Source organism: Ammospiza nelsoni, chromosome 4 (assembly GCF_027579445.1).
Source record: "Ammospiza nelsoni isolate bAmmNel1 chromosome 4, bAmmNel1.pri, whole genome shotgun sequence".
NCBI lineage: Eukaryota > Metazoa > Chordata > Aves > Passeriformes > Passerellidae > Ammospiza > Ammospiza nelsoni.
The window spans coordinates 22,099,704-22,116,601 of NC_080636.1; the positions used below are offsets into that span (position 1 = coordinate 22,099,704).

The 16,898-nt window shown below is 40.7% G+C and overlaps 1 long non-coding RNA gene across 2 annotated transcripts; it reads right to left on the minus strand.

Moving 5' to 3' along the window:
• Positions 1 to 303: 303 nt before the first annotated feature.
• Positions 304 to 15,272, minus strand: LOC132072525 (uncharacterized). 2 transcript variants are annotated; one of them, XR_009418343.1, is made up of 4 exons: positions 15,226 to 15,272; positions 7,996 to 8,075; positions 2,079 to 2,216; positions 304 to 911 (listed from the first exon to the last, which is right to left on the minus strand). It is a non-coding gene; the product is annotated as an uncharacterized LOC132072525 (long non-coding RNA). The 2 variants fall into 2 exon arrangements; XR_009418344.1 differs by lacking the exon at positions 7,996 to 8,075.
• Positions 15,273 to 16,898: the final 1,626 nt, after the last annotated feature.

The following is a 16,898-nucleotide window of genomic DNA, read 5'->3' on the forward strand; positions in this document are numbered from 1 at the left end:
CCCAGGAACATCCATCTTTTCTTGACAAGTGATAGTATAGAGAAAAGTTATCAACAAGCGCATTTTGATTGCCACAGAATTCAGAAAACACTCTCTGGTAGACTTGACAGAGAACCAAATACTAAAAGCAAAAGATTTCACGTGAAAACTCTCTATCCCCAGCAGGACCCTGTACCATGAAAATCAGCAGCTGTAATGTCCCAAGCAGTTATTTTCAGATCATATGGAGTACTAAGTGATCTCAGAGATAACCAGGAACAACATATGCACTGATTTGATATGAAATATTTTAATTGTTCTGAGAAAAGGAGTAGGATGCCGATGTCACAGCCTTATTAAATATAGCCTTTACATTGAACAGGAGAACATTCATGCTTAGATAAAGTAAGAACTGTGTGGCAGATTACCTAATTGGGAAAAGCAGTTGGGCTCATATCTCCCTCTGTATTGCCACATCCTGCACATTCACACCCAGCTCTCCCTGCAGCCAGCACCTCCTCCAGCATTCATTAGGTCTTGTAATGTGGTCCTCACTTGTCTGCTCACTTAGTCAGCCTCAGCAGGGGAAATATTTGCAGTAAGGGTGTCTTCTGTAACAATCCAGCTGGTATTTAGAGTCTGCAGACCACTTTTTCCCTCTGTTGCAGAAGTTCAGTTGTGTGTGGGTGGAATTCGTCTTACCCAAATATAGTCCACAGAAAGAAATAAGCACTGCTGGGCAAGATTTTCCTGCTCTATTTTAGGCACTGACCTCAGGATGAGATTTCTGTCACCAAGCACCTATTTCTCTTCTCTGACAGTACAGTGGGCCTGTGATGACTCACTCAGATGTAGGAGTCTACAGCTGGTCTGATGAATGCTGCCTGGAGGCTCTGGAAGGTAAGGGCAAGACCTTGCACTGGAGGTAAACCCTTACAAAAAGCATATGTAAAAATCAGATGTGAGTGGCAGGCCAGACTGCTGAGGAGATAAACTGCATCAGGAATGAGGCATGCACTTATATGTTGGTGGTGGATTTTAAAACAGCCCTGATACAAATGTTCTGGGATTCAGAAATACCTGAGCTCATACCTGCTACATTTAATCTTGTTCAGGTGTGCTTTTGTCTGAGTTGTTGTTACACATTGCTAAATCAAAAGTTTGATTTTTCAGTGATTAACAAGGACTTGCTTAAATTTGATAGCTGTTAATAACGACAAAATTCATTAATTTGAAAGGCAATAGCTACTCCTAAATAACACCTTATATAGAAGAGAGATAAGTGTAAGAGCATATTATTGAACATCAGCAACAATAGGAGGTGGAGACTTCACCTGCCTGATAAATTTATCTGATTGAGATTTCTCCCAGCATCTCATTTCTAATAATCTATATCAATGTCTCTAAAAAAACCTTTTTTAATATATATAGGGAAAAAATTACTTTATTTATTTTACACATTTTAGTTTACTTATCAAACTATTATATTAAAATACATTAATGCACTCATTCCAATATAATTATTTGGGTTTGGGTTTTCTTGAGTTTCTGTTTGTTTGTTTTTAAATTAAAAAATCTTTTAACTTCCATTCTATAAAACAACAACAAAAAAAAATCTGTCTTTCATTACTGTCTTTCATGACTGCCAATTTTTCCAAAATGTTTTTATGTAAACTGTGGCATTCTCAGCACTCATCAAGGGTGTCACCAATGCCAGCAATCAGAGCTGACTGAAGACAAGGCATTCAAATGAGAAGTTTCTGACACAGGTAAACAAAACTTATCATAGCAATCCAACAACAGAATAGAAACTCCAGTTGGCTATGGAAAAGGCTTTAGGATTGATATCCAAGTCCAAACAATAATGAAAAGCCTAGTATTTCTGAGATGAAAAAAATTCTTGAGCTGTCCATTCTTTCAGAATAAGGGTGAATGTATACCTTGAATGGTAACATACACAACCTACATTACAGCTACATGGAATAAAAAACACTTCGCACAAATTCAGAATCATATTCTGTCATTAAAATCTCACTTCTGAAAACATGTAAGAGTTTCTTTAGAAGAAAGTTGGAAATCTTTGTGCAGATACTGTGTACCTTTGCCTTATTCCAAACCTCTTGTGTTTTGGAAAGCAGACGCTGCAATCCCCAAGCTAGATTCCTCTTCCTCCAAAACTTCATTGCCATCTCTGTGAAACTTGAGGCGTGGCACAGCATAAGGTAGAAAGATGAAGTCTGAAATCTAACACTGTAAAGTATTAGAAGTTATATTGAATAGTCAGTTGAATAGCTTAAAAATTTACACCACTGCACACTCACACATGAGCACCAGTTGATGTTCCAGTACTATTATACAAAAAAGCTGATCTATTTATTTTTATTTTGATCACATCACTTCTCCAACTGTACAACATGAACAGCGCTCTAAAATCAGTAAGCATTGCACTTGCTTTGCAGCAGAAGAATTTGGCCTAATTTTTAAAGAGCTTTCTAAGAGCTTCTTCAACTGCAGAAATTGGCCCACTTTCCTCATAGTCTAAATACCTGGCAGAACCATTTTTTTTTGCCATAGCCACAATACAGTTTGTAAGATATTTTTGTAAAGATTCAACTTCATTTCCTTAATTATACATTTGATGGGAGCTTGGCATTCCGATTAAGTTCCCGAAGCCTTAAGATTGTTACAGCTACTTATTACAAACTGGATAATATTCCCAAAAATTTCGGGTATAACCTACAATCAATTGATTTGATTTGCAGAGTTCTGAATAAAACATTGGATTCCTTTTCATGCAGAGCTGCATTGAGTGCCCATTGCACAAGCATGACCACACCAGTGCATTCAGGTTTGTTCATCCAGCCATGGATTTCTGTAACTGAGGTTTCTTCAACACCAATGAATATTGGGTTCTAATGCTTTAAGACTTGTTTCATGCTGCTTTTTTGGATGCTTTTATTTACATTAAAAATTGGAGTAAATGAAGACTTGTAGTAAAATTGTCTCTTTTGAATACTAGGAAGCAGTGACTGAGTACAGGAAAAGACGGTCCTGTAGTATAGAACAAATTCATTAAGCTTTTACTTGTCTAAATCTATGCACAGTTTTGTGCATTTATTTCACAAGCAAAGTGTCGTCAGTTTAAAGTCACCTACTCCCTCTCCTGTCTCTGGGTGTGTTTTCCAAAATGAAGTGTTCCCTCTTGGTCTTTGACATACATGACCATTTGATAATGGCATTTTCTGTGAATTTCCTTCCTTTTATTCCATGTTTTACTGGCAGTTATAATGTTCATGCTTACATTCTGTTTAAGAAAAAAAAAAGGAAAAAAGAAGACATGAAAGAGGAGAAGAGATAAGAGAGAAGGATGAAGGAAGAAAGAAGTAAGAAGGAAAAATAAGAAAGAGGAGGGGGAAAATGTATTTTCATGAAGAATCATTAAGATTTTAATGTAGCTGCATTTTTATCTCTTATAAGAAAAAAAATGAATTCTATACATGACTTGTATAGAATAGCTCTCCAAGGACAGCACTCCAAGGCATGGAGTTGAATACTGATGTCACAATATTTTCCCTTAGAAAATTGAATTGAATGAATTTGGCACAATGCAATATCGCAACATTCACTTTTTGTCATCTTTCATATTTTTGCTTAGCTGAAAAGAGAAAATTATTCTGTGGAGCTGAATCCAAATACAAGACAAATGTATTTATTGCACTTGCTTTATAGATGTACAGGTAAATTACTTTGAATGCCCATGTAACAGAAAGCGATTTGTTCAAAAGGAAAAGCTTTTGTGTTTATTCTGTGAGACATGAAAATGTATCACTGAACACATGATTGTGCTGAAATAAGAAGTATTTGAAGCACACAAACGTGCCACATTTCCTGGATGGGCAGGGTTCTTTGATGCATTTGCAAACACTCAATATTTCAGAGGTATTTCAAGTCCTAATTCATGGTCTTTTAAAATAATATTTCCCAAAAAGCAGCACTTTTAAAGAAGTTTTAAGTCACAAGTGAAGCCTTATTGACAAAAAATACCAGAAAGCAACTCTGTGTTTTCATCAATAGCTATTTTGAAAGTCCCCAGCTTTCATAAACTGAAATATCTGTAGTCATGATCTGGCCCCAGTGACTCCATGAGCTCACAGTGGGCAGTGGAGCAGAGCAGGGAACTCAGCCCCCCACTCAGCCCATCTGCAGCTTCAGCAGCCACAACCCTGTCAGCAAAGACTCACACCAGGGAAACTGCCTGGCAGAGAAATTGTAGTATGTAGCCCACTACAGCGCAATTCTAACACAGCTCCATTACTGTCAGGACTCAAAATCCTATCTTTGCATGCTAGTTTGCTTTAAACTCATTTGCACACCACAGTGATTAGTCTAGACACATTCTCTGGGTTTTAGAAACCGCAACCAAGAAAATATCAACATTTGCACAAACACTTAGACACATAAATGCACTTGAAAATCCAGCTCTGAGAATTGCCAGCAGCTCATGTCAGCTGGTTCAGCTCCTTAGCAGCAGAAGTGTTAACTCACTCCTCTGGGTGTGTGCATCAGCTGCCTACAGAGTCAGAGTGGAGCCATTCCCAGGGGACACCCAGAGCAGTGCAGAATGTGCACCAGCCTCCTTTCCCAGGCAGAAATCAATGCCACTGATAATATGTTCCATTAATAAAGATAATGCCCAGAGATTTCATTCAAAATCAAATTATTAGGAGTTATATTGATTTCTTTCTGAAAGACCTGAGAAAGAACTTGCAAACCCTACACTGTAAAACTCCTTTCTATCATATTCAAGAGGTTAATACAAATAAGATTTGCTATTATAGTGTCTGTGTCAGAAGGTGATAGACTCTTTTCTGATGAAAGGGAGAAACAGGGATTAGTAATTCTGGGAAAATGACCTCCACGTTGTAGATTTAAACAGATTAAGAGCTAGCAGTGGAGCAAGAACAAATATAGATAACTAATAAAAGCCATTTCTAGTTTTAAAGCTACCCCAGTTAAAAATTGGGTTTTATGGTCAGACCTTTTTTGACAGGCATGTTCTTTACAAAGTTTTGGGGACTGCATTGAGTAGGAATGTAGAAAGAGTAAAATAAGCAGAAAGAAAAAGCAGTAAGGTTCCTAATGAAGTATATAAGGGAAGTGGCAACTGTCTTTGCATTGAAGAGAATGTGAATTGTTCAATAATTTTTCCTTCAAGAAGCAAATATGGAGTGAAATAGGAATGACCACTATTAAAACTAGTTTAACTGCACTTCTAAACACTTTTAATCTGTGAATGTCATGAAAAGATTATTTTGCTAGTTCAAGTTAGTGAGGAGCAAAGTGAGCCAGGAAGAACATGAGATAGTTACTGGATTATGTAGATGTGTAGTGGGTTAACCCTGGGTGGATTCCAGGCACACACCAAAGTCCCTCTATCCCTCCCCTCTTCAGCCCTGTGAGGGGGGGGAAATACAATGAAAGGGTCATGGTTTGAGATAAGGACTGGGAGAGATCACTCACCAAATACCATCACAGGCAGAGTAGACTTGAATTAGTGATACTAATTGAATTTATTACTAACAAATTCAGAGCATGATAATGAGAAACAAAACCTTAAAACTCCGCCTCCCTCATTCCCAGCTCTACCTCCTCCCCCCAGAAGCAGACAGAGACAGGGAATGGGGCTTATGGTCAGCTCATCGCACACTGTTCCTGCTGCTGCTCAGGGAGAGGAGTTGTGCCCCTGCTCCACCCTGGGGTCCCTCCCATGGGAAGGAGTCTTCCATGAACGTATCCAACATGAGTCCATCACCAGGGCATCATTCCTCCCCAAAATGCTGCAGTGTGGGTCCCTCCTCCCTCTTGGACCCAACGTGGGTCACTCGTCTGTGCTGGCTCTGCTGGTCATGGGGAAAGCTTCTGGCAGCTTCTCACAAAAACCACCCCTGTATCTCCCCTGCTACCAAAACCTGGCCATAAAAACCCAAAACAAACCCAGAAGCTACTTGATTTCCTTCTTTGACAAATAAGCAGACAAATAGGGAAATATTCTATGAACACAGGTTTCAAAATACGATGGAAGGACCTGGTATGTCACTCTGTGAGACTGGAAAGCTCCTGCACAGCTTTCTGGTATTCTGTCTTGTTTAGTCTTCCCTGTAATCAAGGGACTACAACTACTAACCTTAATAATAAAAAGGAGAATGCTTAAGCTTGAATAAAATAGTAAAAAATCCTACAAGAACCAACCAAAAAACCAAGAACATACTTGTCGTGGGTTGACAGCCTTTATCCCAATATCGTGTGTTGTGTCTGGCAGCTGTGCCTTTTCTCTCTTCCCCCCCCCCCCGGCCGTCTTGCTGCGGCGGGGCGGGGAAGAAAGGGGGGAGTGTTTGACCAGGCCTTTTTGCTTTTTGGCTTTTGCTGCTTGGCTTGGCTAGCCGCTTTGCTTGCTTGCTTTCTGCTTTTTGTGCTGTTTTTTTTTTTTTTCCTTTTCTCTTGCTCCCTCTTTCTTACCCTCCCCTGAAGATACTGGACCGGCTCTGGACCTGACCTGTAGACGTCCAGGACACCCGAAGCTTGCAGAGAAGCGCCGCGCCCTCTCAACACACAGTCTGTTTTTTTCTGTTTTCTTTTCTTTTCTTGTGTTGGGGAGTGTTCTTTTGTTACTTGTAAATAAATAGGTTTTGTTTTCCACTTTGCTCCTCCGAGAAATTCCTTCCCGAACCCGGTGTTGGGGGAGGGGTGGTTGGAGGTTTGTTTTGTTTTGGGGGGCTCCCTTTTGGAGATTTCCCCTAATTTGTCCTAAACCAGGACAATACTTCAGTAAATTCAAGTTGTCCCTGTGAGCTGGGATTGCAGTAGATGAACTCCAGACTTATTTGCTGCCTAAATTATACTACATTTCTCTAAATAGCATTTCCTGGCTCAGTCTGACCCAGTGAAACTCACTCTGACATGCATCAAGAATTGAGTGATGCAATCTCAAGCAGTTCACAAGTATTGCTTTTGAGAAATATGGGGAACAGGTGTAAACAGAAACCTTGGAAAGAGGTTGTTGCATTTCCATTTTTTTAAAAGTGGGTGGAGTAGGAAGGCAGAAATGCCAGAACATTAACCTTGTCAGACTAGCTCTAACACTAAAAATACTGCAACAAAAAACTATTTTACAAGCCCCTAAAAAGCCAGCAACAGCAGCATGAATATCTCAAGGCCAACTGATGTCAAACAATGAATTTTATGCTAAAATAGATCCAAAACACTTAAAAGAAATAGATGTGATATGCTGTGTTTTTACCTTAAAGACCATGAGAACCTACTAATTTGACTTTTTGTTTAAAGCAGCTTGAGGAATGTCCTGTAGGTGACAGGTGCCAGGCTCAGTTTCCTAAGCTAGTCCTGCCATTAATAGCAAAAAGTCCCTGACTCTTCTCCTGAGCAGCATGTGGGTAAACAGGAGGCATTTTGCCTAACATTAGGGGATTTAAAGTAGCTTGAATACCCTCCTAGAGGTATTTTTTTCTAAATGACTGCTCTAGCTGAAATTGTTAGAAGCTATATACAATTGCCTGAAAACCTTATGCCAAGAGCTATCAGTGTTCACTGTCAAACTAGAAGGATGTCCTGTGACTTCCTGCAAAAATCTGTCCCATTTCTGGCATTTCTCAGTATTTCCATTTATGACTCATACAAGAGCTGGCAGTGCTCCTTATGAAATTTGTACACAATCTGAAGTTTAATGTGAGTTTCAAGCTCTACAGGTGTAGAATTAAAATTCATCAGATGGAGTCTGAAATAAATAGGATGCACCTTGGCAAGGACAGGTGAAAAGGTAGGAAGAGTCAGCTGCACAAATAGAAGATGGAAAACCACTGGATGAAATTAAGTTTTGGAGAAAAGGTACAGATCTGCAAATTGAAGGGTTTGCAGGTGTCACACACCTGCACTATTTCTACCTACCTCCTTCTGACATTTAGAAGCAGGTGGGTTTTATGCAAGATGTGAAGTAATCCTCACCTTCTCTCCAGCTTTGGCATGGTCTCAGCAGTAATCCTGCCTCTCATCCAGAATATGATAATTAGAGAAAGATGGGAGCGCTGGAATACAAATCAGAGAGTGACAAGGATAATCAGAGCCCAAGGAAAAATGGCTTCTCAGGGGCAGTTGAAAGAAATGCAGTTGTTTAGGCTAGAGAACACAGAGAGAACAACGATTGTGGGATGCATAAAAGGCTCTTGCAATTACTTTGAGAGCATTTCCCAGAGAGGGACACATCTTCCAGGACTCTGTAACACACTGTTTCTGGTAAGCAAAGCAAGTATTCACCTAATACAGGCCTAATTTTGGGAACTGAGTGGATCCATTCTCCTCATCCTAAATGCCTAGCAGCGTTTCTCACGGGTCACATTGAGAGGTGATGTACAATCAGTTACAAAATACAAATGTATATGCTCAGTTACAGGCAAGTAACCAAACAGGCTGGTGAAAAGCAAATTTTTCCAGTGGAATGCTGTGTATTGAAAACACCTTTGCCTCAAAACAGGACTCACATATTGGAGGTAAAGAGGACACAACTCTCAAAGGTTGGTGATGTAGCAGTGTATTCAACTGATTGCAGAAATTGTCTTCATAGGCCTCCAATCCATTCCAGCTATGTACTCATTAAACCATATCAAATGAAAACTGAGAAGGGGAAGAAAAGCAGAATGAAATACATGGCAAAAACTCAACTACCAGGTAGAGTGGCTTAGACTGACCAGCCTTTTGTGGCAGAGCAGCTCCAGGGCAAATGCTTTTCCTCAACACCTCTGTCTGTCAGCTGCAGAGCCCTTTCTCCTCCATTAACTTCAGCAGGCTTTTAAATACCTCATTCAGACAGAGACATCAACTTGCCAGTGATTTATTTAGCTGGGGTTCTGAAATCTACCCTGAGTGCTTGCAGTCATTTTCGTGGTCCACTCACACCTGTTCTGGATATTTTCTTGATCTTACCTTCCCAGTATTTTCTCTTCATCCATTTGCTTCTCTGCCCCTTTCATGAGTACAAGATTTCATGTGAACAGCCAGCAACCACCACCCAGGTACTCCTTGCTGTAGTAGAGACCCTTGATATCCTCCAGAAAGGAACTTAATTACTTAAAAGAGATCTTAAATAAACAAACAGACATCCTTTGCTGAAGAACTGGCGAATGTGTATATTTTAAGAGCATGCTTTCTGTTGCTGGGTATGAAGGTTGTGAGGATGAAGGTGAGCCTGCCCAACAGCTGCATCTCTGTCTCTCCACGTCTGTGGAGAGGGAACATCTTGCGACAATTGCACGGCAAAGAGCATCCTGTCTCCATCCTGAGATGTCTGCACTCTGCTAAGATGTCTCCTGCCTTCACATTCATTTTTTGTAATTGAGCAGCTTTTGTCTGTGCTTCCTCTTGCCCAAGCATCAGACAGAATAGCTTTGCCTTCCATCTTTTGTAAAGACAGCTCTTGTGGTTTTGTAGATGAAGCAGGCTTCTGGGGGGAAGATTAAAATTTTCCAGCAAAACAAAGAAGAACTTCTGACTGAAGCATTTAAATTCCAAGTGTTGAGAGAGGGAACAAAGTGTAAGCAGAGAAGAAAGTGCATTCTCATTCTGGGTGCATTTTTCTGCAAATACTCCTCATAACCCTGGGCTTGAATGGCAGCTGAGTAGCAGTGCTGCTTGCAGCAGTGTTTATTACCAGAGGCAAAAGCTTTTGCTATAGCTCTCCTTTTAACTTTTGCAAAAAAACCATTGTCAGTCACTGTGGAGACATTGACAGAAGCATCAGAGAATATGTAGAATGTAAATATTTGTGTTGTGGCTGTAAAACAGACAAACTAAAAAGGCCTAACTTCTCTGAAGTTTTTGGGCAGTGAACCTCAGATCTGTGAACCCACTGAATGAGCTGCTCCCCAAAATGTCTGGGTGTAGGGACCAGCTTCCTTCTTCAGCAGAACAGTAAAAATCATAATGAAAGCTGATTATATTGCAGGTAATAAGGGGTATGCTATCACAAAACTGTACACATGTACAAAGATCAGTACTTTCCCCCATTTCTCACATCGCCTCCTAAAAAATCCACCTGCAGAAAGGCTCTTGTCTGGCAACCTTCCAGATTGGAGTCTGTCCACACAGAGGCCTACTACAAGAAAACACAAACAGAAATGCTCTTGACAAATGACCTAAGAGAGTCTGGCATCTATGCTGTGACCCAGAAAATCTATGTCAGACTATTTGAGGGGAAAGGATTAGCATATCTTATAAACACATGGTAGGAGGGTGATTTCCTAAAAGGTTGGCTAGCAATTTTTAATAGGACCTATTCCCCTCTAAGAGAAAGTTGGACTTGATGATCTTGGAAGTCTTTTTGGACCTTAATGAGTCCATGATTCTGTGAATATGCATTAAATAATTTACATTTTTAGCAGGAACACACTGGTTTAATTCAGCCTTGCAAGGTAAATGTCCCTGCCCTTCCACCACCTTGTCTGCACTAACCATGGCAGAACCTAAAAGATGCATTTCACAGGACTGACAGGCTCCCCACCAGGCAGCCAGGTGTCTAACAATCCTGGAAGTCTGATCTTGACTGGTATTTGTAGAAATTCACCTTCCATAAGTTTGCCTTGCAAGTATTTCGGGCTCAGAATCACTGGGGCGCCCTCTTCATACTGCAGTCAGCTTCAGGGGTTATACATGACATTTGAATCCAGACCCATATATCTTCCAAAAAGAACATTCCAGTGCAGACAAGAACTGTCCTCATGGCAAGAGGAGTCACACTGTGGATCCTATGGGTTTAGACCAGTCCAGCTTCTCAGGGCTGTTACTTATCAATGGGCAGCTGAGAACAAGAAGTGCATAAAAGAGCTGTTTGCTTCAGGAGGTGCTAGAATCTGTCCCCCAGAAGACTTTTTAAGGTAGGGTAGATTTGTCAGAAAAATTATAGAAAGAACTGAGCTTGCTGCAAGACAGGGCAGAGACTACCTGACCTCAGCAAGCTCCTCTGAGCCATGCTGATTCTTTTCCAGGTCACTGGACAGAGCACTGCCTAGCTCCATTTCAGATTTCTGGGTGCTGGTTACATCCTCTGCATTTGAAGCTGTTGAGATCCAGGCAGATTTTAAGCACATTCTTTCCAAACCAAACTTACAAAAAAAAGGGTGTACAGATTAAATGAGCAGTTAGCAGAGGAAAAGCTTTGTGCAACTCTTCTGGAAATCCTTGCATTAGCAGTGGAATAAAACTGCTCTGTTTGCCAGGTACTGACAAATGGGAAAAGTGCAAACAATTTAAATAAAAAGGTAGAGATGAGAAGGAAGAGAGGCCATAGGGTCAGCTGCCTCAAAAATGCATTAACATGTGTCCTGCCACTTAGAGCAGGTCTGAAGAGGCTGAAGTACTCAGGTCTTTCACCCTAAATATTTGTGTCTGAGTAGCAGTTCAGTGTCAGAGATCGCATTTAAATGATGCAAAACAAAAATGTACACCTCCTGAAGATGCAGCCTGCAGTGTACTCACAGAGCTGACAAATGAGGAAAATTCCAGAGATGCTGCCTCCATGGCCAATATGGCCCCCCAAGAACAGCTCCCCAGCATCACTTCAGCCCTTTCTGGGGTCCCTCAGAAGCCAGCTGAGAGAAAGATATTTGCTGGATAAAGCATTTCAGCCACCCACTGTCTGCCACCTCTTCCTTGTGCTAACAAGAGGTGGGGAGAAATAAGAGAGCTCATCCCAGGCCAGGTGGGCATGGATTTATGTGATGGGATGTTCATGTCTGCCAGTGAAATGCTTGCACTTTGGTCACACAAGAGGCCCAGTGAACTCAATGGAGTAGTAGGAACTTCTTTAGTGAAGGCCTTAAATATTTCATTGAAATTGAAATACTTTATTGTAATAAACTTCCTCATTTGCTATTAGAACTAGTTGTTTATTTATTGTTGTATATAGAAAGCCATACTTCCTCCCTCAGCTAATTTTTGTTAGCATACCAATTTTTCACCCTTAGAGCCCAGTTCTGATTACCTTCACACTGATGGTACACATTTGTGTAACAACACTGCTCTAACAGCAACAGCTCTCTATTCACGGTGATATAAGCAAGATAGGTATCTGGCTCTCAAAGCTCTATTTAGACTTGACCTGGATGATTCATGCCTTTGAGATCTCAAAATGAGATTACTGCAAAGTGCTTTATAGTGGGCTGCCAAAAGGGCTAATCCATTCCCTGAAGCTAATGCATGGCACAGCACCTTGATTGTTATCAGAGGTGGGAAGAGAGGGATCTGCCTACTCACTACTTGTCTGTCAGCATTTTCTGCTTTTTAGTGCCTAGAAAAGGTCTACAGTTTTGCTTTTAGCTTTTAAAGCTATTAACAGGCTGGAAATTGATGTTGCCAAGGACATCTGTAAATGTGCCTTGGGGATATATAAATACTTTATTGTATTGAATTGTTCCCCTTTTTGTTAGCCACAGGAATCCTATCAGACTGACGAGGGTAATTTCCAGTGATGTCTCTCAAACTGAACATGAAAACAAGATGGTGACTCTGCCATGCCTTTCCCCTGGACCGCCCTCCACAAGATCAGATGCCCTCCACGAGCCTTTCATGATCAGATTTAAATTAATTTGAATTCAGATGATCCTTTGCAAACTTTCCTCTTTTACTACAAAAATTGAAACCGTTTCTATCATAGCAAAGATCTCCTCACGTGATTTTTTTTTTTTTCTGATACATAAGGATCAGAACAGAAGCTCACGCAACTTCGCATTGTATCTACAGGCTTTGCAATGTGCTCCACAGGAGCAGCCAGTGCAGCAGAGATGTATTTCTGCCTGTCATACAATTTGCTCAGAAATCCTTTCCTGTGAGTCCTGGTGTGCAGCATTCAGCCTTTGCATGCCTGTGCAGTGGCATAAGGCTTCACGTAGCTGTAAAAGCACTGGGAAACATACAGGAAGGAAAGATGAGTGTGTGTTGCAATACAGAAGACCAGAAAACAGTGCTGAAGGTAGTAGAGATTTGCAGACTATTGTAGTGCACTGAATTTCCCCAGCTCCCTGTACACATAATGACTCTCTGGGAAGCTCAAATTAGTGTGCATTTTATCAGCCCATATTCTTTAATAATGTCTCTTTTAACAGGGACAGCTGGATCCGAGGCAATCCCATCAGTCAACACTGACAGCTGTGGCTGTGATGTTTACTCCTCTGACTCTTTGCTACACTTGCAGACTTCATGCCTGTGGAATTACACACCTAGTTTTAGGCTTCCAAATTGGAAATGTTTGACAGCAGGAGATTGGTGAGATTTGCTGTCCTTAGAAGGGTCTAGGAATAGTCACAGGTGACAGCTCTTGGACATACCTTCACTTCTGCCTCACTGATGGGAGGTAATAAACTGACACACTTAAATAGTGGCTCTGATCCTTACACTGGCTGGCAATTTGCTCATAAAGGTTGATCATTTCAAGAGTTAATGGTTACATTAGCCCTTGGTGGAAAACATTGCAAGTGAACTGTAATATTCCCATGATGAAGTCAGAAAAGAATCTACCTACTTTTATCTCCATTTCATAAATGCCTGAATTTAGAGACCATGCTGTCATAACAGTGATAATGCCAAGCATGCAAACTTACCTTTCTTCCACATCTATTGCTATGCTTCCTACTTCATGTTCAATTTGTTGCATTTTGTTGGCAAAGTACAAATCCTAAGTTACTTTGATTATATTCTCCACTCTTAACTAGTTGTTAATCACAGAATACTTTGTTCCTGTGATGAAAGAAGAATATTATGGCACAAATTTTGGAAGCCAGTAAATAAAGCTATGCTTTTTTTTTCCTTAGAAACATTCCATGGGTATGTTTTGTTCAAAAAGTAATTAAAAGATTCTATTTGTTTATTGAATCATATTTTGGATCATGCAACAATCTCAAAAGAAGCAGTTTGTTACTGCTGCCTGTGTGGCATTGATCAGGCCACATCTGGCAGGCTGTGTCTATTATATTTGCAGGGAATGCCCCGATGAAGGCAGGAATGGTGAATCTGACTCCATGTTCTCAGAAGGCTAATTTATTACTTTATTATACTATATTATATTAAAGAACACAGAAAAGATACTTACAGAATGCTAAAAAGATACTAATGAAAACTTGTGACTCTTTCCAGAATCCTGACACAGCTTGGCCCCAATTGGCCAAAGAGTCAAAACAACTCACACCAGAATCCAATGAAACAATCACCTGTGGGTGAACAATCTCCAAACACATTCCACATGAGCACAACACAGGAGAAACAAATGAGATAAGAATTGCTTTCCTGTTCTCTGAGGCCTCTTAGCTTCCCAGGAGTAAAGTCCTGGGTGAAGGGATTTTTTCAGAGGATATGAATGCCACATTGGGCTCCAGCTCTGGGCTCCCAGTACAGGAGGAATCTGCACAAACCTGTGCAGCCTCCCCTGCAGGCAGCCTGGGGCTGGGGTGCAATGTGTGAGACAAGGCTGAGGCAGCTCCCCCTCCTCAGCATGGCCAGGAGCAGCCCTGGCTGCTGGGATCAACTATCTAAAAAGGAGATAAGGAAAACACAGAGCTAGGTTCTTGCCAAAATGTATAACAGCAGGACATGAGGAAAATGTGACAAGGCGAAAAAAAGACCCAGGGAAACTCCAGCTAGATGCTTGGAGAGAAAACTTACAAGGAAGGAGATAAAGTGTGAAAACAAGCACTGAGACTGTGGAATATCCAGCCTTAGAAATACTCAAAACTCAGCTATATGAAACCACTAGCTCACTGGTCTCTGAAGCCAGGCTTCTGCTCTGAGAATGATGTTGGAGTAGACAATTACACAGGTCCCTTCTGACCTAAATTATTGTGTGATTCTGTCTCTCTGACCTTTTTGCTATAAGTACTCTTTGGGATCACTATTTGGAAAAAAAACAAAAAAAGCAAGGAGAAACACAGGTCTTCCTTGTAGAAAGCAATCTGTGTTAATGAAGCCAACCCTCTTCATGTAAGGGGCATGAAGGAGCGCCCAAAAGTACATTCATACACACGTATCCACCAAACCTTACCAAAAGTGAAAACAGGGAAAAAAAACCAGCAGATTTTTAAAAGCAAACCTAAATGTCCTGTGATTTCAGCAAGTCCAAGCAAAAACGTAAAAGAATGTTGTCATCTTTTTGCAGGGGTTCCATACTGTTGTCTCCTTATGGCAAAAGTTTCATACCTTCCTGGTGTTTCTCATGGTCATCTCCTCAGAGCACAGCCTCTTTCTTCATCACAAAGCAGCCAACTGACTCCCCTTCTCACCCAGCCACCCTACTCTTTATAGCACTCTTCTTCTCATTGGTTACAGCTGTGGCCTGTTAAAGTCTGGCCTGTTCCTAATCTTTGATAATTGGCCCAGCTGCAACTGCTTAGGGGTAAGATTACTTTCTACACTACCTTTATTTTCTTATATTCTATCCCCCTACAAAAGAATTTGGCCATAATTTTCATATCATAATTTTGCATTGTCAAATCCTCAGATGAGCCTTAAGACTAAGGAGGAGTCATGTCTGAAAGTAAGGCTTGAGACAAAGAGCTATCAACTCTGAATGTGTATATGGGATTGCTGGAGGCCTGAGAATATCTCCAAAACGTGCTAAATGCTTCAAAACTTTTTGGCCATATCACTTTGTTAACCTGCTCTTCCCTTCCTCTCCCACCTCTTTTTGTGCCTTTATCCATGGAAGGTGTTTCACAAAGTTGTGCCAGTGTCAATGTCTGTAAAGCAGAGAATGCACAACTCCCCAGGGAATGAATCACCTGCAGTAAGCTTTGACTGGAATAGCAGTGAGTTCAGGAGTCCCAGAAACAGCCAACGTCTTCCTGAGAAATGAGAGACAAAGGAAAATACAACCTAGAAAAAACATAGACAAAATATAGGGTTGTGAAAAGTCCCACAGCATCTCAGACTGATGTTTTTGTTTTCTACAGATGCTTCCTTTGACATTCCTCCAAAAGTTTTGAGCATTCACTCCATAATAACTATTATTATGTATTATTATTACTGAAGGCCCGGATGGCATTCAGAGGTTTTAAAATAGCCATCTCTCACACAATGTTTTGCAGTTTCTCTCTCTTCATGTTTTAAATTTTGTCCAATGGAGTCTCAAACTCTCAAGGAACAGAATGACCTGAGAGGCCCTTGCATAAACCCCTCACATGGATGGTTTTTTAAGTGTTAACTTTCACATAACTCACCATGAAAGTAGTTAAAAAATACCTGAATATGCAAAAAACCTTGGCCTGAAACAAAGACAAAACCAAACTTTAGCTAGGCTAATAGATACCACTTCTCAGTTTTCCCTAAATTTATCTAACAAGGATTTCAACAGCAAGTGACTGTTCAAAGACAACTTCCACAATTTTTTCATGGTCTCTACTGATGAAGAACAGAGCAATGGACTCAGCTCTGCTCTGTCCTTCAACAGCAGCATACAATACACACGATTTTTCAGAGAATGCCATGTGTTCCAGAAACTGAGAAAATAGCACTAGTGTAGTTTGTGATGACCCTAAATCACTTGGACTTTCTCCTGTTCTTTCCTAAGAGCTCTTGAAAGGATTTCTCCAGGTTTCTCGATGTCTTTTTGCATCCCAGGCACACTTCTTACATGTCCTCCCACTCTGAAGCTATTTATTGTAGCAGGCTCTGTGCTTTTCTGCCTGAAATTCCTCCACTTTCTGAAGAGGGTTCTCCTATTAAAAAGACTCTTTCATACCAGGAAAAGGTTAAAGATTTACCATGCATCAGCTAGGCTGTGGTAGCTTTCTATGTGCATGTTTTTAGTTTGTTTTAAACAGAGTAAAATCTCAACAGATCTTGTTGCCACCCCATATGACCCTTCTCCAATA